The 22,871-nt window shown below is 40.0% G+C and overlaps 1 protein-coding gene across 1 annotated transcript in view; it reads right to left on the bottom strand.

Annotated features, from left to right (window-relative positions):
- LOC122805613 (aspartyl aminopeptidase) overlaps window positions 1-22,871 on the bottom strand; it is a 1,034,351-nt gene that overhangs the window by 583,206 nt on the left and 428,274 nt on the right. The gene's annotated exons all lie outside the window — the stretch shown is intronic.

Below are 22,871 nucleotides of genomic sequence, written 5' to 3'. Positions count from 1 at the left end.
TATAAAATGCCGTTGGATGCTCCGGCCCGCTTCTTCAAGAAGCGCAAGGACAAAGCAGTTAAGCCTAGGCTAGAAGAACCGTCCGTGCGGACGCCGGTTCTTTAGAGGTGTCGGTGGAGCCGGTGGTTCCACCGGAGGTTTCTTTGGGATCCCAGGGAGAGACTTTGTTATTGCAGGATGTGGCCTCTCAGGAGGCAGGTCAGGCTGAAGGGGCTTCTCAGGTTACTATTCTCCCCTCCCTTCCTAGGGTGGTTAGGCCCTCTCCTTCTGTTTCCAAGGCTTCTCCCAGAGGCAGGCCAGGTTTAGCTTCAGTTGGTGTCACACCTAGTTCTTCAGGAACTGTGCCCAAGAAGCATATGCTTAAAATGGCAGAAGATTTGATTACTTTGATTAGGGTTCTTTGCCCCTCCTGATAAGAGACCTAGGGTGGAGCCTGAGCTAGGGAGTTTTGAGCAGGCTTCGGATGTTTCAGAGTCTTCGGCTGAAGACTTGCAGGAGTATTCTCCTTATTCTGATTCTGATGTGGATGATTCTACTCCTTCTGCTTCTCTTCCTGAGGATTTTTCTTTTTCAGAAACTCTTCATTCCATGAGGGAGCATTTTAAGTGGGAAGGTCAGGACTTCTCTGATTCCAGGAAAAGGCTTAGGGAATTTTGTTTTACCCCAGCATAGGCCTTTGGCTATACCTCCTGTTTTGGATGTGGTGGAAGATGTTTTACAGAGGCTTCTCTTAATCCTGATTCTTTGCCTCCTGCTCCTGTTAAACCGGATAGGTATTACAGGGTGCCTGAAGCTCATAAGTATCTTTTGAAGAGTCCTAGGGCAGACCCAGAAACTGTTAGTCAGGGGCCTAAAGGTGTTAAGGCTTCTGTTGTCAAGAATCCGGTTCCTACAGATAAAGAGGCCAGGGCTTTGGATAGATGGGGAAAGAAAGTTTATACTTCTTCCACTCTAGCTATGAGGGCTTTGAATTGCCAGTTTCACATGTTGAAATACCAAAACTATCTCCTTTCACAATTGAAGTCTAAGGTTGATGCTCTGGCGAAAGGTATTGATTGTAAAGAGTTACAAGATTTAGTACATGTTTCTGAACAGGTGGGTAAGCATTCTTTGCAATGTGGTTTTGATGCTGTACAGGCCTCGTCTAGGGTGGCTGCCACTGGGTCAGTTCTTCGCAGGCACGCCTGGCTGAGGGATCAGAATTTATCTGACCATGTTAAAACAAGGATTTTAGATGCTCCTTTACAATCTGATGTGTTGTTTGGTTCTCCTGTTGAGGCAGTTTTAAAGAAAATGGAAGACAAGGCTAAGTCTATGCAGACTGTTAAAGATTTTTTGCAGGTTCAGCCTCCTAAGTTTAGTAGAAATTGGCCTACTAAGGGGTGGACGATCCTTCTTATGATTCCCAGTCTAGGGGTAGATCTAGGCGTGGTAGGGGCAGAGTTCAGGCCTCTTTCAGGCCTAGTACACGCGGTTCTCCTGCACAGTCTTCGGTGAGGGCAGGGGTCAGTCCTTTCGTAAACAGACCCAATGACCTACCTTTTCAGCTGCCAGAGCCTTCTCGTCTGGCAGCACCTTTGGGAGGAAGGTTGGCACTTTTCAAAGAAAATTGGAGTTTAATTACCCAAGACAGATGGGTATTGGATATCATACACCACGGTTACAGGTTTTATTTCCATACCTTGCCTCCTTTCAAAGGCATGCCAGACGTTCCTCCTCAACAAAGAATAGAGGCTCACAAGCAAATTTCTCTGTTACTCCAAATAGGGGCCATACAGCCGGTCCCTATGCCAGAAGTGGGCCTAGGATTTTATTCTCGCCTGTTCCTAGTACCAAAGAAAGGGAAAACGTGGAGACCAATTTTGGACTTATCTATCCTCAACACTTATCTGGACATTCCCAAGTTCAAAATGTTGACGTTACAGCAGCTTTTACCTCTGCTGGGCAAAGATCATTGGATGGTAACTTTGGATCTCAAGGAGGCTTATCTTCATGTTCCTATCAGACTGAGTTGCAGGAAGTATCTGCTGAGCTGGGACTTCTCATTATCAGTTCTCTGCATTGCCCTTTGGCTTATCTACTGCGCCCAGAGTGTTCACGAAAGTTCTGGCAACAGTGATAGCTTTCCTCAGGTTAAAAGGAATACAGATCTATCCTTATTTGGACGATTGCCTGATTCTGGCTCAAGGAAGGGACGAGCTTCTTCATCATTTGGATTATGTGATAGCAGTGCTAAGATGCCTGGGGTATTCTGTGAACGAAATAAAGTCCAGTCTAGTACCCTCTCAGGACATGTGCTTTCTGGGTGTGAGACTGAATACAGCATCCCAGATGGCCTTTTTGACCCCGGACAAACAAAAGAATCTTTCCCTTTACTTTCATCAGTTGTCTCATCAGTCCAGGCTGACTGCAAGGACAGTCCTTCAAGCCTTGGGGTTCATGGCATCTTGTATTCTGGTGCTTCCCAATGCCAAACTGCATATGAGGAAGCTACAATGGTATCTCAAAATGTATGGACACAGCACTGCCAGGATTTGGACACTGTCATTCAAATAATACCTTGCATTCAAAAGGAATTGTTGTGGTGGGCTCAGGAATGTCACCTAAACAAGGGACTCTCTGTGACCCGGCCAGAGGCGAGTCAGATTCTAACGACAGATGCCTCAGACAAAGCTTGGGGAGCTCATCTGAATGGAAAGTGGATACAAGACAAGTGGCCTGCCAGACTACAACATCTACATATCAACTTGAAAGAGATGTTAGCAGTCCAGTTTGCATTAATAGCTTTCAAGGATTTACTTCTTCCAGGGCAGGTGTTGATTCTAACAGACAACACAACTGTCATGTGGTACATCAACAAGCAAGGCGGAACACATTCTTATCCTCTATGCAGGCAAGCAATGATTTTGTGGGAGACTGCTCTCAGTTTACAGCTAAATCTTCAGGCAAGGTTTCTGCCGGAGCACAGAACTCCTTAGCAGATGTGTTGAGCAGACAAATTATGGATCCCCACGAGTGGAAATTGGATCCTCATGTATTTCAGAAATTGACAGTGTCATGGGGAACTCCAGACATAGATCTGTTCGCTTCTCCACTAAACCACCAGCTGCCAAAGTTTTGCACAAAAGGTTTCATCCCACAGCTTGGAAAGTGGATGCTCTTTCTTTCAATTGGAGCAATCTTCATGTGTATGCCTTTCGCCTCTGCCTCTCCTCCCAAAGGTACTACTAAAGGCCAGACAAGACAAGCCAAGGATGATTTTGATAGCTCCAGATTGGCCTCGACAGCATTGGTACCCATTACTGAGAAGCCTGGTACGGAAGCCTCCATGGCCTTTGCCTTGATTCCACACCTGTTGTCTCAGGAGGACAGTCATTTGCTCAATGTCAAGCTTCACTCTCTGCACCTAACAGCCTGGCATATTCTGTTTTGAACCATAGTGGGCCTCCACTTCCACAGCAAGTTTTGAATGTTATTTTGGAAGCTAGAAGGCCTAGTACAAGGAAAGTCTACAGATAAATGGAAGAGATTTTTATTTTGGAGTGCAGCAAAGGATTTTGATGTTTCTGAGCCTAATTTAAGTGTGGCTCTTCAATATCTTACTGAGTTACTGGACAAAGGTTTGTCCTTCTCTTCTATTAAGGTTCATGCTGCAGAAATTTCGCTCACTATGATTGTGACCCACCATTGTTTTCTCATCCTTTGTTCAAGCAATTTCTTAGAGGGGCAAAGAATATAAGACCCCACGAAGAGCTCCTACTCCTGCTTGGGATCTCAATTTTGTGTTGGAGAAACTCACTCTACAACCTTTTGAGCCTGCAGCTACTACTGAATTAAAGTTTTATCATGGAAGACTGCTTTTTGTTGGCTATTACCTCTGCAAGAAGGGTTTCTGAGTTGCAGGCCCTTATGGCGGTTGAGCCTTTCTTAATTTTCCATAAGGATAGGGTATCTTTACGTACTAATCCTTCCTTTATGCCTAAAGTGGTTTCTAGTGTGGCTTTAAACCAAACTATTCATTTGCCTACTTTTTATGCAAATCCCCAAAATAAAGGGGAAAAGATTTTGCACACTTTAGATGTACACAGGCAGTTGCGATATTATTTGGACAGAACTAAAGGGTTCAGGCAGTCTCAGCAGTTATTTGTTTCTTTTGCTTTGAGTTCTCAGGGCAAGCCTGTGTCAAAACAAACTATTTCTAAGTGGATTGGGTTTTGCATTGCTTTCTGTTACTCCCATCATGGCAAGGAGATTCCAGCTGGGATTAGGCCTCATTCCACTAGGGCTACTGCCACTTGACAGCTTTTTGAGGGGTGGCAACTAAGGATATTTTGGAGGCAGCTACTTGGAGTTCAGTGCATACTTTCTCTAGGCATTATCACCTACCACTTTACTCTAAATCCAGGGCTGGTTTTGCCACTGCTGTTTTGCAGGGCATTTTGGCAGCTCCTGCTTCCTTATAGTTTGGCCATCCTCCCTTACCTCTGCTTTGGGATTCTACCCAAGTGTAAGGACTGCAGCAATGTGAGATGAAGAACATAGTACAGTTTTGTACCTACCATAAATGTAGATGTTCAAGATCCACATTGCTGCAGTCCTCCCTCCTTCCCTCTGTAGTTAGAGGCGGTTGTGTGGGTTGGGTTGTCAATAGGGTGTATATTGTATATATTGTACATATTTTTAGTGCTAGGATGGTTGGTTGTTTGTTTGCTGTCTTTTGGTTTTGACCTTTATTTTTAGGGTCTTCTGACATCTGGGGCAAGAAAAGACTGAGGATATGACGTCGGTCATGCGCATTTGTACCCTGACGTCCTGATGTCAGTCAAATGCGCCTTGACCGACGTCAGCCTTATACTTTGATATTCGGGCCGACCGAGGACAGCGGACTACCCAAGTGTAAGGACTGCAGCAATGTGGATCTTCGAACATCTACATTTATGGTAGGTACAAAACTGTACTTTATGTAATTATAAGCTTTAAAAAGCTACACTAGCGCTACCACTGAAGAAGACCTGCATACCATGACAAAGATCAGCCAATATGGTCAGTATTCTCATATCTGTCATATCTTCATTCAAGAGAAGCTACTACAATGGGTAACTCAGATAAAAACTAAAGGCAGCATTATGTTTCCTTTGCAGTCAAGGAATACATACAGAAAGTAATTTTGCCTTCATATTCAACTATGCAATTAGTGGTACTGAACTCGAGGACAGAATGACCACTGTGCACATTAAAGACAGACATACTTCATGGGTATGCAATTATTAACCAGCAGACCTTGGTCTCTAGAATTGTGGTTCAAATCTCATTTCAAATAATAATGCTTGTTGAAAGAATGCACCAGCAAATAAAGGACCATGGTACAAATGACTACAATGGACACATTGTAGAAACAAGCAATGGAAGTGGCAATGCCCTTGGTGAAGCAACTCTTGACTGTACTGTCTAATGATCACTTGGTGCAAAAGATGATGCAGCTGTGCATGGATGATTTGTCCACTAAAAGGCCCTCTTCATCCAGGCAAAACAGACATTAGGTCCTATCTTGTTTTGTTCAACCACTGTCTTCCGGTAAGCTTCAGATGATGCATGTCAAGGGTAAGCAAAATCCTTCTCTCAGGATTATGTCCCTGTAAAGAAAACAGATAACTGGGTCAGTCACTGGACAACAAGGAAGTGACTTTCTACAGGAAATGAGAGTTGGTCCTAATGAACAGCCAGTCTTTGAGAAATACCAAATTAGGCTGTCTACAAAACAAGGGTCTGTATCTTGGAGACCTAAAAAGCATTGATAATGGTAACTAGAAATTGTGTCTTCCAAGAGGATGACTTCTGATCCACTGAAACAAACAATTTAAAGGGAAGATGGATAAGTCTTGTTAATCATAAACAAGTTCTATGGATGAAAAAGATTCTTCAAAGGATGAACATACAAAAAGCCCTTGAGGAAGTGTGACAAATCTGACCCAATCCATACTTCTGCTTCTACAATGACATGGTGTGCTAAGATGGTAGACATAACCCTGACCAAAAAATAAATAATTCATGCCTAAATCAAACAAGTGCCTAAGGTAGATCAGCACAACATGCAAGCTCACCAGTTATTAGGTAAGGGGTATTATCCACCCAAATACAATGCCTCTTCCACTTAGTGGAGTATATCTGCCAAGTCATGGATTTTGGCATTTTTGAGCAACTATTCACCTTGGCCTAAAGATCAAGGGATCTAAAAAAACAATCACGTCTGAAGATGCAGCAAGCTCTTAAAGCAAATCAAGAACACTTCCACAGCCTGAACCAGTGTCATAAATGGATGAAGCCCTGACTACAGCCTAGGTGGCCAAAGTGTAATCAGCAGGTCAGGAATTTGATGACACAGAGAGGGAAGATGGGCATGCCCCAGGGAGTAGAGGGATTCACTCAAGACACACCCGAACAGTTAACCTCCCTGATAGAGACTGGGGAGATCAAGCATGTATGTTGCCTGAGGGTAGGTGCCACAGTCCTGCCAACAGTAATCCCCTTGCATAAGTAAAGAGAGGAGTGGCACTGATACCCACTGCAAGACCATGTCATGAATGTTGCTTGGTAGGCTGGAGCAGAGAATTAGTAGACAAGATAATCTTTGCAGTGTGATGCTCCCCTGAGTGCCCGATCTCCCCATTGACCTGAACACAGAAATTAATTAATTTCATTGTGTTTTAAATGTCATTTTTAACTTTAAGTAAAAGTGTATTGACCGGTGAAACAATTGCCACATGATCTATGAGGGTTACTTAAACAGATCTATTTACTTCTACTCAGTTCTGAAAAAAAGTAAAATTACTGTTGATAAAAAAACATTAAATGGAATGTTATGCAATTAAAGGCCTTCTTCATTCAAAGTTGTTTCTTGATTCATTTAAGTGTGCTTTGAATTATTTTTCCACTTTACATGCTCAACTGGATTTTTTTAATACAAATGTGTTTAAACAGTCAAACACAAATCAAATAATTCTGATTCCTTGTGAGAGGTGGCTGGTTTCTGCTCGTAAGTTGGGCATCAGGTAGCACACTCACCTATGATGCAGAAGACTGTGGGTTCTATTTCCACATCAGACTGCTGAATTTGCAGTGCAGTATAGGGGGTGCTACACTCCTGAGTATGCAGTCCTTCATATGAGATTTTAAATTTAGGTCACATCTGCTTAAGTTGGTGGTAGGCTCAGGTGGATGTATAATATCCCAAGGCACCATCTGAAAACAGCAGCGGTTCTTTATTAAAAAAATATATATGTAGAGTACCATTTACAAACGTACATATTTACAAATATATATTGTACACATTTCCATTGTCATACAGTCATAGCTTACTTTTCATTATTATGTTAAACTTCTATCTTCATTATCTTATTTGAACCCCATTCTTTTTTCCACAACTACCATCTAATTTTCCTTAAAATTACTACTAGTCTCCATTTACCATTAACCATTTCACTTAGGCTTTCATTTCAAATGGTCCACACAACATAAAATATTTTATGTATTTTACTAACATATTCCTTATTTTTATGGTTATAACAGCCACTCATAATCATATCCATATTAATTTCATTTACCTCCTTTACATTTTCAAAGACATTTTCTTTACACAATTTTTCCCACAATTTTGCAACCATTATACATTGTAAGAAAACATGTTCTGCAGTTTCTTCTTTACCGCAAAATATACAAACTTTTTCACTGTTTTTAAATGGGATATTTCCCTTTGCTGGTAATTTATTAGTTTGTGACATTGACTTTTTAGATGTCTGTATTTATGGGACGCCTGATGGCAGCTTTGCGTCTAGTCTTTATAGACAGTCATGTAGAAAGAATCATATTTTACATAGAGACAGCATGCACCCTAGACATATTTATAGAAATATAGTGAAAGGGCAAGGTATGAGGATCTCACATTCTATCTGTGTAGATGCAGATTTTGAGCAGCATCTATTAGATCTTAAAGTAGTCTTTATATCAAGAGATTACTCACAGGATGAAGTTTGTCAGTCTCTAGCACCCAGTAATATTGACAGGGGTGGTAGAGCAAGACCTTATTTTTCTGAGACTCAGACTAGGTCTGATACTTTACCCATGAGAGATTCTTCCAGGGTTTGCTTTTCTCTATTTTACTCTTCAGATGCAAAAGACATTTGTAATGTTTTTAGGCATAATTGGCACATACTGTTAGCTGATGATGAGATCAGACAGGTTGTTAACATGGAAGCGAAATTCTATTTTAAAAACAAGAAATTACTGAAGTATATATGTTATAGAGATAATGCATCTAGTGGTACAATGAGTCTGATCATACACATGGATGCAGAGATTACAATTTTTGTAACTGCATTGATCTCAATGCATGCTCTTTTAAACATCTTTCCACAGGCAGATTGTATAATTTTACACTATTTGGGGATTGCAACACCACCAATTTATTCCACCTACCGAAATGCACTTCTTGTTCCTGTTTTTATGGGGGAAAGATGAATCCCTAGTTGAAAGAGCATATTCATGAACACATTTATTATTTATTTATTTACATTTGTTGACCGGGAATGTCCGACTGGAAGCAGGTCCATTTTCAGTGGAGGCCTGGGGAGAAAAGCTCCACAAATTAAAATATTACAGAATTGTTACAGATGAAGAATCCTAGCAATTAAAATATTACAAACATAGTTACAGATGAAGAACATAGTACATTCAGTAGATAACTAGCATCTGTTCCATCCACGAAGTCATAGCAGATATTAACAATTGTTACAATAAGAAGTTACTGCCGTATAATAAGTAGATAGGCATGGAAGTATCAGAGCTTGCTGTAATCAAAGGTAGTTTGTGGGGTGGAAAAGAGGTAGAGGGTAGATGGAGTGGGAGAAGTTAAGAGGAGAGAGTTACAAGGGCATAGCCAGCATGTTTTTAGGTGTCAAAGTCCAGCAAGTAACCACAGGAAATCAGACAGTGCAAAACCAAACTCCAAACTCCATGGCTGTGTGATACGAAAAAAGTTTTATTCCAATGTACAAAATACAAAAGATTGAGCGCTTTCGTCTCCCACCTGGAGACCTCTTCAGAATCACTTTAGTGAAAAATCTTTCAGTTTATATACTGTTAACATAACTAGTAATTATTCAATTAAAATTCAATTAGAATTTAATTAAATGAAATTAGGTTGATTAAATTAAATTAATTCACTTTAAACTGATGGCTCACCTTATGTATAGGAAAAACCATTACAGGCTGAAAAACAGAAACCATAGACCAGAAATGAATTCATTGTGGCTTCGAGAAACATACATATGTGAGCAAACCCTTGTAAAAAAAGTGCACATGTATAACATATATATTCTTTATGCTTAATGTCATCCATTTATGTAATACCATAACTCAGTTAGATAAAAACTGAATAACATATTATATTAAATTAAAGTCTACAGTGCACAAAGAATAAGGTACAAGAGTGTGTATGTATATATATAAATAGATGTTAAATAATTCAACATGAATAAATAATTATTTATCATGATAATGATGTTAACTTGTGACAATAATACGTATATATATATATGTGTCTATATGAAATGGTTTGATTGGTTTAAACTTTTAAAATAAAATAAAAAAATTTTATTAAAAATATATTTTAAAATTGTTTTATATATACATATCTATGTGTGTGCGTGTATTATGTATTATTAAAATTAAAAATATATGATATACAAATATGTATTCAAAATATATATCCAACGAATGGTTCAAAAAATATATGTACAAAATGTATACATCAAAAATGTTAAAAAATTTTTATATTTATAGATAAATTTTTTATATTTGGGAATCATGAAATATTTATCTATTATTTTGTATCAACACCACAAAATATATGATAGATAAAAACTATACTACAGTAAAAACTAAATATTGAACCACACCAAATGACCAGTTAATATAAAGAGAACAACATCAACTCTTCCTTAAAAAACATACATTTATTTGTTTGAGTAATAGACTCTTACTCAAAGACATATATTTATTAATATTTGTGTTTAAGTATGTTTCTTAGGGTCAGACGCCAATAATTTTAATGCTGGGGTAATAGAAATGCAGTCATTCATCCCTTTACCATTGCAGGCATCTAATCTAAGTTGCCATATCATTTCCCTATATAGTAATTTTGTAGCCCAGTCTCCACCCCTATCGGGACACTCTATTATTTCCAAGGCCCAAAATTTAAAATCAGCATTACTGCATGTGATAGTATGCCTATAAAGTGCATTATTTACATTTTTGCGATTAATATCTCTCATATGTTCATATATTCTTCTACGTAGGTGTCTTTCTGTTTTTCCTACGTAGAAGCACCAACAAAATGTGCAGTATGCCAAATAAACCATGCCTTTGGTGTAGCAGCTACTGTATCTTCTAGCTTTTAATCTAATACGTAGACTGGGCAGGTAAATGGATTTTTCTCCAGCTATAAAGGGACATTGAGGGCATCTATTACATCTAAAGGTCCCTCTCTTATTGCCAATCATGGTGAATCTATCCTCATCTGATCCTTCCTTTCTCTTCTCTAATATGTTTTTTAAGTTGTTGTTTCTCCTGTAACTGTAAGTAAGCTTATTCTTAAAAACATCCACCCTAGTGGGCATAGATTTGAACATTTCCCATACACTATTAATACTTTTTCTCAACCAATCTATATTATTATGGTATGTTAAAGTTAAGTATGGGGTGTTCATATTTAACTTCTGGTCTCTTAATTCCTGAGTATTAGAGTCATCCACATTGTTTATAGGTGTATTATTGTATTGTATACTTCCACTCAACAGTGGGGCATATCTAGAGTTCCTGTGTGTAGTAACCCATTGTTTAGCTTCTTCAATTAATTCACTCGGGTATCCCCTTTGCATGAACATGTTCTTCAGTGTAATCAGCTCTTTCAAAAACTCTTCTTCTTTACTAATCATTCTAGAGGCTCTAATCATTTGCCCCCTTACTATGTTCTTTTTTAATATAAGGGGGTGATCACTATCAAAATGAAGATATGAGTTACAGAAATTCTCTTTCCGATATAACGCAGATGTATATCTATTAGTTTCCATATCTTTCATTAGTTTCACATCCAAGTAATGTATAGTATCCTTATGAATTTTGTGTGTAAAACTCAAAAATGTTGTACTTGTGTTGATGTGGTCGATAAAGTTGAAAATATCTTGTTCCTGGCCTTTCCATAGGATTAAGATGTCGTCTAAAAATCTGAAGTAACAATGGATATATTTGTAATACTCAGAAGTGAAAACATGATTCCTTTCCCAACAGAGCATGACAATGTTAGCGTAGGTTGGGGCACACGCTGCCCCCATTGCCACTCCTTCGGTTTGATGGTAATATTCTCCTTGAAAATAGATATAATTATTTTTCAGTACCAATTCCATATTTTCCAATATAATACGGTACTAATCTGGTTCAAGAAAATCCAAGTCTCGAAGCATGTCTTCAAACCAAGTTAAACCTACATCATGTGGTATTACAGTAAACAGATCTTTGACATCTATAGTTATGAAAATAATTCGATCATTATAATCCACATTGTTGATTTTCTTTAGTAAGTCCCATGAGTCAATCAATAAGTGATGATGTTTGTGATGGTAACCTTTTAACTTGACATCAATATATATAACCAGTGGTTGTGTTTCTGATCCCTGTGCTGACACTATCGGTCTCATAGGTGGATCCGATACACTCTTGTGGGTTTTAGGGATGCCAAAAATTGCTGGAATCACGGGCTTACCAACCATAAAGAATTCAAATAGATCTTTGTCATACAGGCCTTGAAGTCAATTATCCTCCAATATAAAATCAATGTTAGAATATGAAATATTTATTTCGTTCCTGGATACTGTAATATAACTCTTATTATTGTTCAATATGTTTAACATTCTTCTCGTATAATCCCATTGATCCATAATGATCATGCCTTCACCCTTGTCGGGTTTCATAATTCTAATTTTTTTATTATCTCTTAATAAATGAAGGAGCTCGTTTTCTTCATCTGTCAAATTTCCCCAACGGGTACTATAATTACGGGGATAATTATTTCTGACAACACTACAAGCAACATTTTCAAAACTCTTGATATCATGTTGAAGAGGTGGATTGTATACACTACATCTTTTTATGCTTCTAGACACATTAGTAACTCTTTTGTTTTCGAAGATCACAGATAAGTTCAACCTTCTGGTGAAAAGTTTTATATTCAATAATATATTACTAATACTAGGTATTTGGTGTGGTACAAATGTAAATCCCTTAGTAAAAAGTTTGAAAAAAGTATCGGTAATCTCCATTCCTGTATAACTGAAAATATTAAAGTCTTTGTAAGAACAAATAATGGAATTAATAGTGGTGTTTATAACTTCATTCTCATCTTGGGAACTGGGTAAAACACTTTCGTCATTCATTTCATTATCTCCCGTACTAATGTCTAGTTTCTGTAATGTCAATGATTCCCTGCTGCTTGAGCATATGACGGTTGTTGCTGAGTTCTGTTTTTTATCCTCTGTGACCTCCTTAGGCCAAAGTCCCCTAAAGGGAAATTGTTAGTATAATATTCATCTTGATAATTAGCACTCGGGTCATTCACTTCATCTGCAAAATGTTGGTTCTGGTATTCATTGTTGTTTTGACACTCATTACTATTTTGGTACTCGTCATTAGTCTCAATGTGTGCCCCCTCCCTATTGTGGTTGGTATAATATGGCTTGTTAGATTGTTTAACACCCCAAGTCTGATACGATCTATGGTAAAACCTATTATCATTGTGCATGTTATATGCATTGTTGGATTCATAATCTTTTAAATCCCTTCTTAACTTAGAAATTTTCCTATTATAATTGTGTGTAGTACTAGTATCAACATCCTGAATAGTTCTGTAGTATATTCGTTTGTACTCATCCATGGAAAATAATAAGTCTTCAGATATTTCCTTGTATAATCTATCAATAATTACCTTATCCTTTTCCATTCTTTTCTCATTGTATTTCATAAGTATCTTAATAACTGATAGCCCACATTCATCAAAAATAGCACACAATTCCTTAAATATTTCATCCTCAATTTCAAAGTCTATATTGTTAGGAAATTTTGTAGTTCTAAGTCCTTTGGCTACAATGTGTTCCTGAAGGCATCTGCTAAAATACCAGTTCTCCACTGACAAGTTTTTAAACTTAGTTAATAGTGTTTTGAAATGTTTACATTTGTCCTTATATGTGGTATTGTTGTTAATATTTCTTCTACTGTTCTGTTCCTGTTCTCTTGTATTGTAAGAGAAGGATTTATTTAACCAGCCATTAAAAACCAAATTATGATATCTAGTATAACGGTCTTCCTCATGGTGGACATTATTGTGCCTTCCAACATTATGAAAAGAACTAGTTCTAGCTTCCTGTAGGGTATATGGTTCTTCCTGGGGTCCATGATTCTCTCTATCCTGTACTATCTCATCATTGATGTCAGGACTACTTTGTGCACATGGTATAGTACCTGCCTCATCCTGTGCAGTATTCTGTGAATAACTCTGAATAATTTTAATTAGTTCACTAAGTAATGATTGGTCCCCTGACATTATTAATGCAGTCTTCTGTGAACAAATGTAGTAAGATGTCCTAATATACAGTAACTTAACCCTATGCAGCCAGTTCAAGTATGAATAATTCTAGACAAAATAATTATGTGCCCACACAATATGTACACCCAATATTTAGTATTCAATATATAGTATACAAAAAGAAGGGGGCAGATCAATTAAATGTTGTCACTAATAAATTGTTTTGACACTATAAAATCGCACAAAATAAAACCGTAGTCACTATTGTGAATACTAAGTAGTATTAATACAAAAACACTACAAAAACACTTCTTAAAAATATTTAAATAATAATATAAACGTAAAATCCTGAATGAACAAGCATAAATTGACAGCCAAAAACCAAAAGGTTTAGAATGATGTTATACAATATCAATCACTGTTCACAATAATTGAAATAGTCCGTAGTTTGTACAAAATACAAGAATTGTATGAAAATGTATATTTTTAAAACTCAAAATGTGAGCTGATAGTCACTACTAAGCGTTTGAACACACCCAAAATCCATGAACAGTGAGTGCTTGAATGAAAGTCTAAAAAGCGCTACAAAGTCATCTATTTAAACACATCCACAGAACGTAGAATGATAGTAGCAGTTTGCAATCAACAGGCATTGCATACGCCACTCTCCAAACTATAACAAGTTCCGAGCACAAAAGATAGTAAACAACGCGAATGTACCTGCGTATTATAAAAAAATGCCTTCAAAGATCCAGCGTTATGGTAATAATCCGATGTTCGATGTTATTTAAGCCAAAAACAGTCTTGAAAAAATCCATGCAGTCCAGTACCAGGAGCTCCGTAGCGTATGATAACAGGAAATGAAGGGTGGTGCTTGAAAAAATGTGTCGGGTGGCAACAACACCTTCCGACAAGAAAGTGTAACTACGTAGGTCTACAGCACGCAATCTTGCTTCGTGAAAGGCTGCTTTGCACTAGCAGCTGTTGTTATGAACTATTGTAGTGAAAAACACCGCACAAGACACCACAAATACGTAGTACCAAGTCACAAACCCATTCCAGAAGTATAGTCGCTATATTCATACAGTGCCGGTTGCTACTGTAACAACCTTGTATTGGCGGTTATTTATGTTTTTAGGTGTGCTTTAAGTAAAGCTTTGAAGTGGGTGCACGATGGTACAGAGGTTATTGTGGGGGGGGGGGTTCCATAATTTGGCTATAGCGCTGGAGAATAGTGCTTCTCCAGCAGTGTTATTGGCTCTAGTAACCTGTAACTGATTTTTGTTGCTGGATCATAGTGGTCTGGTGGTGAGATAAGGCTGGAGTAGATTCTGGAGGGATGGGACCTTTAGAGGATGGTTTACTAGTTTGTGGGTGAATGCGAGTTGATACCATTGAAGGAGATGAGGGAGTTCTAGCCAGCCTAGTTCAGTAAGTGAGAGACGGTGGTGACTGTGGTAGGATGCCCTGGTGGCGAATTTGGCGATTTTGTTGTAGCAGGTCTTGAGTTTATTTAGATTGCACTGCCTTAGGTTGGTATATACTGGAGAGGCATAAAGTAGGATGGAGATAAGGTGCGAATTTGCAACTGAAATCCTAGCTGCTTTGGTGAGGAGTTGCTTATTTCTGTACAAGGCTCCTAGTTTTTTGTGGACTTTCTTTATGGTCATGGATATGTCAATACCAAATTTGAGATTGTTGTCTATTTCAACTCCTAGCAATTTGGTGTGAGCTGTTGGGTGGATAGTGGTGTTGTCTTTTGCTGTGATGTTAAAGTGAGAGTTGTTTTGAGTATGTTTGGTGGGTTCGAAGATGAGGAGTTTAGTTTTGTTTGGGTTGAGTATTAACTGGGCATTGAATAGCCAAGTTTCAACAGAGGAAAAGGCATCCTGTGTGACCTTTTGCAGTTCAGGTAGGGATTGGGCTGAGTCGATGATGGTTGATGAGTGTGCCATGTTTGGTGGCAGAGGCTAGATTATTGGTGAAAACACAGAAGAGTAGGGGTCCAAGCATGAATCCTTGGGGAACACCAATAGAGACAGGAAGTTGGGGAGATATGTAATTTTGCCATACAACAGATTGCTGGCGTTTAGACAGGTAACTCTGAAACCAGTGGGTGACGGACTGACAGAAGGATAGGTTACTGAGTACAGAGATGAGTTGTTTTTGTGGGACCATGTCAAATGCTTTAGATAGGTCTAGGAAAGTAGCAGAGGAGAGATGGCCGTTGTTTTTATGGTGAAGGATATTGTTAGTAAAAGAGAGTAAAGCAGTGGTGGTGTTATGGTTTGGCTGGAAACCAATTTGAGTATTAGAAAGGAGGTTGTTAGTAAAGAGGTAGTCTGACATTTGAGAGTGAATGCATCTCTCTAGTATTTTAGAGAGTGGAGATAGAATCGCTAAGGGGCGGTAGTTGGTTAGTTCTCTGGAAGGGCTGCCTTTGTGGAGGGGAATTATGTGTGATATTTTCCATAGTGCAGGGACGTAGCATTCTGACAGAGATCGGTTAATCAAGACTGATATTGGGTAGGCTAGGGAGTCAGCTGCAATTTGTAGGAATTCACTTGGGATGTTGTCTACTGCTAATTTTGTGGGTTTAAGTTTAGTTAAGAGTTTTCTTATGTTGGAGGTAGGAATGCGAGAAAATGAGAAGAGTGTCTGGAGATTACTGGGTGAAGGTGTGGGGTGTAGGGGAGGGGGGTTGTGTTGTCTAGCTAGTGATAGTATGGTTTTTGTAAAGTGTGTGTTGAATGAGGTAGCAATATTTTCTGAGGAGTGAGGAATGTTAGGTGGAGGGGTATTGATTTTACCTGGGTGGAGGATGGAGTTTACGGAGGTCCAGAATTGTTTGGGGTTGTGTTGGGAGGAGTTGAGGGCAGACTGGTAGTATTGGATTTTGTCCTGCTTTATTAGTTTTTTGACTATTGCGTAGTTTTAGGAATTTCTGTCTAGCTGAGGGGGTTTTGGTTTTGCGCCAGTGTTCCCAGGCTTTATCTCTGTTTTTCATTTCTGACCTAGTGGTTTTCTGTAGCCATGGGGAGGGTTGGGCTTTGGTTCTGGTAAGTTTTATGGGGGTGTGGTTATTTAGGATGCTTAAGAAGGTAGTATTGAAAAATTTATGATATTAGAACTTCAAATAATAGGATTGCCTTGGAGAAACATGTGATGCAGTTTGGCAGCTTACATCAATTTGTGTTCTTGGTGCAACAAGTTGTATATGACAGCCTTAGAATGGGTGATTTAGTAAAGAAAATGGAGGCAATTGAGCTTAGATAGATTATCAGCTGCAGGCAAATGTTACGGTTTAAATGATACCATACCACTGAAACCATATCTTAAGTCACACCCCCTCTTCAGTTAGTTGACTATTTTGTATCTACTGTTTTTTCTCAATGACTTAATTATGTGACATTTACTCAGTGTTTGATTGGTCATCTGTTTTTTTTTTTTTATTTATTTTATATGAATGGAGTTTTACCGTTGTAAGAGGTGAGGAAGCCTGAAGACTGGCGTGAAAGTGCTTGTCCATACATTATTTTATGCAGGCTGTTTTAAAGTTTTTGACATTAAATTTATTTGTTTTATGATAGCCATGTTCTGCGTCCTTCTTGTTACATTGTTGGACCTAATTTTTAACATGTCATTCTTTTTCGCACTTTCTATCTTGAAACATTTCCATTACATACTTTATAAATATTGTTATAAATATCGTAATAATTTGTTCCCAAGATCTTCTTACCTCTACCATCCTTCATTTCTCTCATTATACTAGCATTCTACTTAACTATACTACTCAAATAACCCAATACCGTTTCCTTTTTATCTTGTAAATAATACCTTTTCTTAAATAATAATTCTTTAAGTTCGACCCACTAATAGTCTCAGGCTTGGGGATGTCAAGGATTAGTGAAGATAAGACAACACAGATGGACCGTTATGGTAAGACATAACATTTTAATCTGAAGTTGTCAATCTTCACATAATCTTTGACTGTGGGACAGAGTCCCCAGCTACCTAAATCTTGAGAGGTCTCACAGATGATTCTTGAGCACCATCGAACCACATGATGCCCAACCCCTAGAGACCTGATTCAGTTTGTAATGAGTGATAAAGGTATGAGAAGCCTGAATGGCTGCTGCACAAATGTCACCTAAAGAAGCTCTGGCATGAAAAACTGCAGAAGTTGCCACAGCTCTAGTTTTATGGGCCTTAACTGGGTGTAAAGGATGGAGCCATTTCGACAGACAAATAAATGTAATATAGTCTCTAAGTCATTTTGCTAAGGTAACCTTTGAAACTGCATTACCTAAAGAAAGAGAGGAAAAGGAAACAAACAACTGGTCGGATTTTCTGAAGTCTTTCGTTCTGTGAAGATACAAACGTAACTGTCTGTGGATGTCAAATAAATGGGAATAAATTGGGAAAAAAGACCAGAAGCTGAAGGGTCTGACTGATATTAGATTCTGAGACGTCTTTTGGTAAAAAGGATGGATTAGTCCTAAGGAACACCCTTGTCTTTGTGAAATCTTATGTAGGGCGGTTTGCAAGACAAAGCCTGGAGTTCAGATATTCTCCGGCCAGATGTGATAGCCACTAAAAATATAGTCTTCCAAGTCAGAAACTTTAAGCCAAAATAGCTGACAGTTCAAAGGGAGTCAAAGTAAAGGACTGAAGGACTAGTGTTAGATCCCACAGAGGAATGGGTTCTTTAAAAGGAAATCTTAACATTAGGTTTCCCTTAAAGAAGGCTTTACAAAGTTTGTGTAACATAAGGGATGACGCATCAAAACTCATATGGAAGTTCAAGATTGCCACTAGATGGACTTTAATTGTTGAGGAAGAGGAACCAGACTGATAGAGGTTAGCTAAAAAATCCAGAACATTATGAATTGGGGTTGTATAAGGGCCAAGTTCATTCATAAAGGGCCCAACTTGCAAACTTTTCCCATTTACTTTGATACAGTTTCCTAGTTGAAGGCTTGTGCTGGGCCACAATGATTTGATGGACAGGAGAGGAAAGGAAAGGGTGCCTAGCAATTGTGGGAATTAGAGAAGCAATGCTATGAGCTTGAGATGTTAGAGGTTCTGATGAACCATCCCCTCTGGATGGGACAGCAGGTCTGGAGCTGGGTCCAGTAGCCATGGTTTCTGAAGATGAGGCCAAAGGAAGGGAAACCAAACTTGTCGAGGCCAAAAGGGGGCCAATGAGGATTACTGAGTTCTTCAACCTCTTGGCTTTCTTTAGAAACTGGGAAATCAAGGGAGTTAGAGGAAAGGCATAAAGAAGACCAGGGGGCCAATCATGGAGAAAAGCATCTCTGGGTGACTCCCCCGGAGGGGGGCATTAGGGCAAAGTAACTGCTGTATTTGTTGTTCAGAGGAGGATGCAAAAAGATTGCAGCAAGGCTGGCCTGGCCCCAGCGACGAAAATTTTTTTTGCTACCACAGGATTGAGAGACCACTTGCGAGGCATGAGAATGGTTCTGCTCAACTTGTCCGCTATCACATTGGAGCTCCCCGGAATGTGCATTGCTGTGAGAAAGTGGTTGGAAAAAATCGCCTATTTCCAAACTCTGAGGGCTTCTTGACACAGTGGGTAAGATTTGGTACCCCCTTGCTTGTTGATATACCAAACTACCGACATGTCCATTTCAATGGCTACTGTCCCCAGAGGAAGGGCATGGTGGAATACTTGCAACGCTAGTAGCACTGCCCTCATCTCTCTAGAAAATTGATGTGCAAGTTGGTCTCCAGTTGGGACCACATGCCTTGGACTGTCCTTCCCAGATAATACCCCCCTCCCAGCTGGGAAGCATCTGTGGTCACTATGACTTGGGGTTGTGGAAGAATGAATTATCGACCCAAGAGAATCTCAGTGGAATGGAGCCACCATGAGCGATCCTGTTTGTTGCAATTGGTAATCACGATTGGGTAAGACGTTGGTTGATGTATTAGAGATTACTAGGAGGCAAGTAACCACTGTAAGATTCACATGTGACAGCTTGCTAAGGGAACAAGAGTGATTGAGGCTGCCATTCAGCCCAATGCTTGTAGGACTAACCTGGCTAATGCCCTTTTGGTTTGGTTATTTTGTCCGACATGAGATCTGATCCTTTGTAGTTTTTATAGTGGAAGTGAGGCAATTCCTGTAACAGTTTCAAACTGAGCCCCAATGAATTCTAAATGTTGAGAAGGCTTTAAATTTGACTTTTCATAATTTATTGTGATGCCTAGAGATATACAGAGATGCAGAGTGTAATATTTTGCCCATTCTAACTGATACCTGGTGGTAGCAGTGAGCAGCCAGTCACTGAGGTATGGAAAAACTCGAAATCCTTGAAGTCTGAGATGAGCTGCAACCACTGCCATGCATTTGGTGAGCACCCTGGGGGTTGAGGTGAGTCCAAATGGTAGTACTCTGAACTGGAAATGACTCTCTCCCAGCCGAAGCACAGGAACCTCATGAAGCATCTGTCCATTTTTATGTGGTAATACGTGTCCTAAACGTGTATAGACCACATCCAATTGTCTTTTTCCAAGAATGGAAAAATCGACTGTACTGAGACCATCTGGAACTTGGTTTACTGAACTGCCTTGTTAAACTGGCTGCGATCCAAGATGGGTCTCCAGTCCCCTGTTTTTTTGGGCACTAAAAAAAATTTTGAGTAAAACCTGGACCCCATTTTGTCTGGTGGGACTTTTTGGATGACTCTTTTGTCGAGCAGTTTTTGAATTTATAGAACTGTTGTTTCCCTGTGACTGGGTGGAACATCCGGGAGTCTTTTTGGGGTTTTTGGATGTATGGAAAGTGGGATCGTGTAACCTCTGGATATTATTCCCTGCAGCCATTTGGCCGAAGTTGTAAGTTGCCAGGCGGGCTTGTGCAGGGATAGTCATCCCCAGACTGCCACCAGAGGACAGCAATCGGGCCTCCCTTCATGGATGCTGGTAGGAAGTACCAGAGAAAGCATCTCTGGACCCCTGGTTCTGTGGGCCACTTATGCCTCTGGGGTGGCGTCTTCCATTACTTCCCCCTCTGCCCCGGGGAAAGTCTTTGCCAAGTGAATCGTGGAAAGGTCCTTGGGATTTTTTAAACCGTAGTCTCCCACTTCTCTGGTTCCTAGTGTCTAACTTTGGGGCCAAAAAGGGATGATCCATCAGAGTGTTGACTAATGATGCTTTAAATGGCTCTGCAAAATCACACAAGCACATCCAAGAATGCCTTGTAATGGCTATGCCTGTACCCGCCATTCTTGTCGTCCCTTCAGCTGCATGGGCAATCAGATTTATAGACAAGTTAGAAATTGCTTCAAGTGTTGCGAGCTGTGAGGCAACTTTGTCCTTTACCTGTTCAGTTACTGCTCCCGACAGGGTATCTGAGAACTCTTTGATCAGATATGCAACCTCATGAAATATGCCATATAATTCTGGGACCTGAGAGCAAAGGACGCTGAGACATAAATGTGTTTCCCAAACCTATCCATAGTCCTAGACTCCTTGTTAAGAGGATGGATAGTTGGACTTTCCTAAGCAGCTTCCTTCTCTGTGGCTGCCACTATCACCATAGAGTCAACAGGTATGCCTTCTGACCAGTGTTGTTCATCTTTAGGGGCTGAAAGGATTTGATCAGGTGTCTTGGGGTTCGGTTCAATGGAGTCGTGCATCTTCCATGCCTGCTGAGCGATCAGTCTGATGAGATCAGCGGGTGGAGAAATCTCAGAAGTAGAGGGTTGGGCACGAAAAGCCTCCAGGTATACAGACTCCTCAGAAGAAAGCTGGAGGGAAAAACAGCCACCCCTCTGTTTTTAGGATTTCCACGATGTCACCAAAGGAAACATCATCAGTGGGTGACCTGTGGGAACCTTCCCCTTCATCAAAGTCAGTATCTTTGCTGAAAGATTCCTCCGGGGAATCTAAGTGCTTCCTCTTGCACTTTTTCTTCGCAGGTACTTCCTCAGGGAGAATGCTCCGAGGGAAGTATATGGAGAGGAAACCACCAAGGTGGATCTTTCCTGGGGCTTTTCTGCCCTCTGTCTGGGGGATGAGACTGATGGTAGCTCAACAAGGGGATGTTGAGATCTGTCCCGACAGGGATGGCAGTGACTGAGTGCACAATGGACAAGGCCTTCTCCATGATTCGGAATGCTGCCCCCCCCCCCAGAAGAGGGATGGGAGCCCAGAACCAAAATAGTCTCCTTCGGAACCAAGGTCCCACCCCGCACCGAGGAGCTGACCCACAAAACCAAAGCCTGGGTTGATCCTGTAAAGGCCGAAGCACCAAGGGTCATGGATGGCTCCAAAGTTAAAGAAGCTGATCCATGCACCTGGGACTCGACCAAGGAGACTCAACAACGGGAGGCCTCCAGTGCTGAAAGGCCAGAGGAACTCAAGGCAGCTCTCAGTACCGGAGATGAAGTACTTACCGGAACTGAGACAGTTGACACCAGCAGTGTCGGAATTGAGGGCTCCAATGTCTCAATAGGAGTTGGAGGAGGAACAGGTGATGTCGTGGTAGGACTGGTTCCAACGTTTGCTTGGGTAGGAACCAAAGACAACCCCCCTTGCTGTGAGGAGCTGATCCACCAGTCTCATGATGTCGATTTGGAGAGACTCTTACTGGACCAAACTGATGCAGTTGATAGAGACCTAGGGGGTCTGACATCAATGAAAGTGCTGGGAGATCTATCCTTAAAAGGATCAATTGAAGGAGAGTACCTAGATTTTGGTACAGAGATAAATTGTGGTTGCTCCAGTACCGGTTAGTTTGTCGGTGCAGAGGAAACCAATGTTGGCTCCTATGTTTTTGTTGTTGTGGATTCATGTCCTACTTTCGGTGCCGATGAGTGCTTTGAAGTCTTCTTGGAAGGTTCTCAAATGCTTGAAACCAAAAAAGGACATTTCCTGGAGGAAGGAGAGGATGATGAAAATGAATGGCTTCTGTTTTTGACACAGAAATGGGCTCCTCAAAGTTGCTCTTCAAAAAGCCTTTTAGAATGAGCTTGTTCTTATGTTTTTTAGAGTCCTGGTAGAGAAGCCATGACAGATAGAGCAACTCTCTTGCAAATGAACTCTGCCTAGACAGTATATGCAATGTATGCATGTTGGAATTGGGCATTTTGCCCTGACATTTAAGACAACTCTTAAAAACTGAGGTGCCTTTCGAAGATTTGGCTGAAGAATCAGCCTTTTCCACCATAATGAGCAGAAGTTGAAATAGCCACACCCACCCACACACACACAG

Source organism: Protopterus annectens, chromosome 6.part1, assembly GCF_019279795.1.
Source record: "Protopterus annectens isolate FY-2018-M chromosome 6.part1, PAN1.0, whole genome shotgun sequence".
Lineage (NCBI taxonomy): Eukaryota > Metazoa > Chordata > Ceratodontiformes > Protopteridae > Protopterus > Protopterus annectens.
This window is presented reverse-complemented; position numbering and strand designations above follow the sequence as displayed.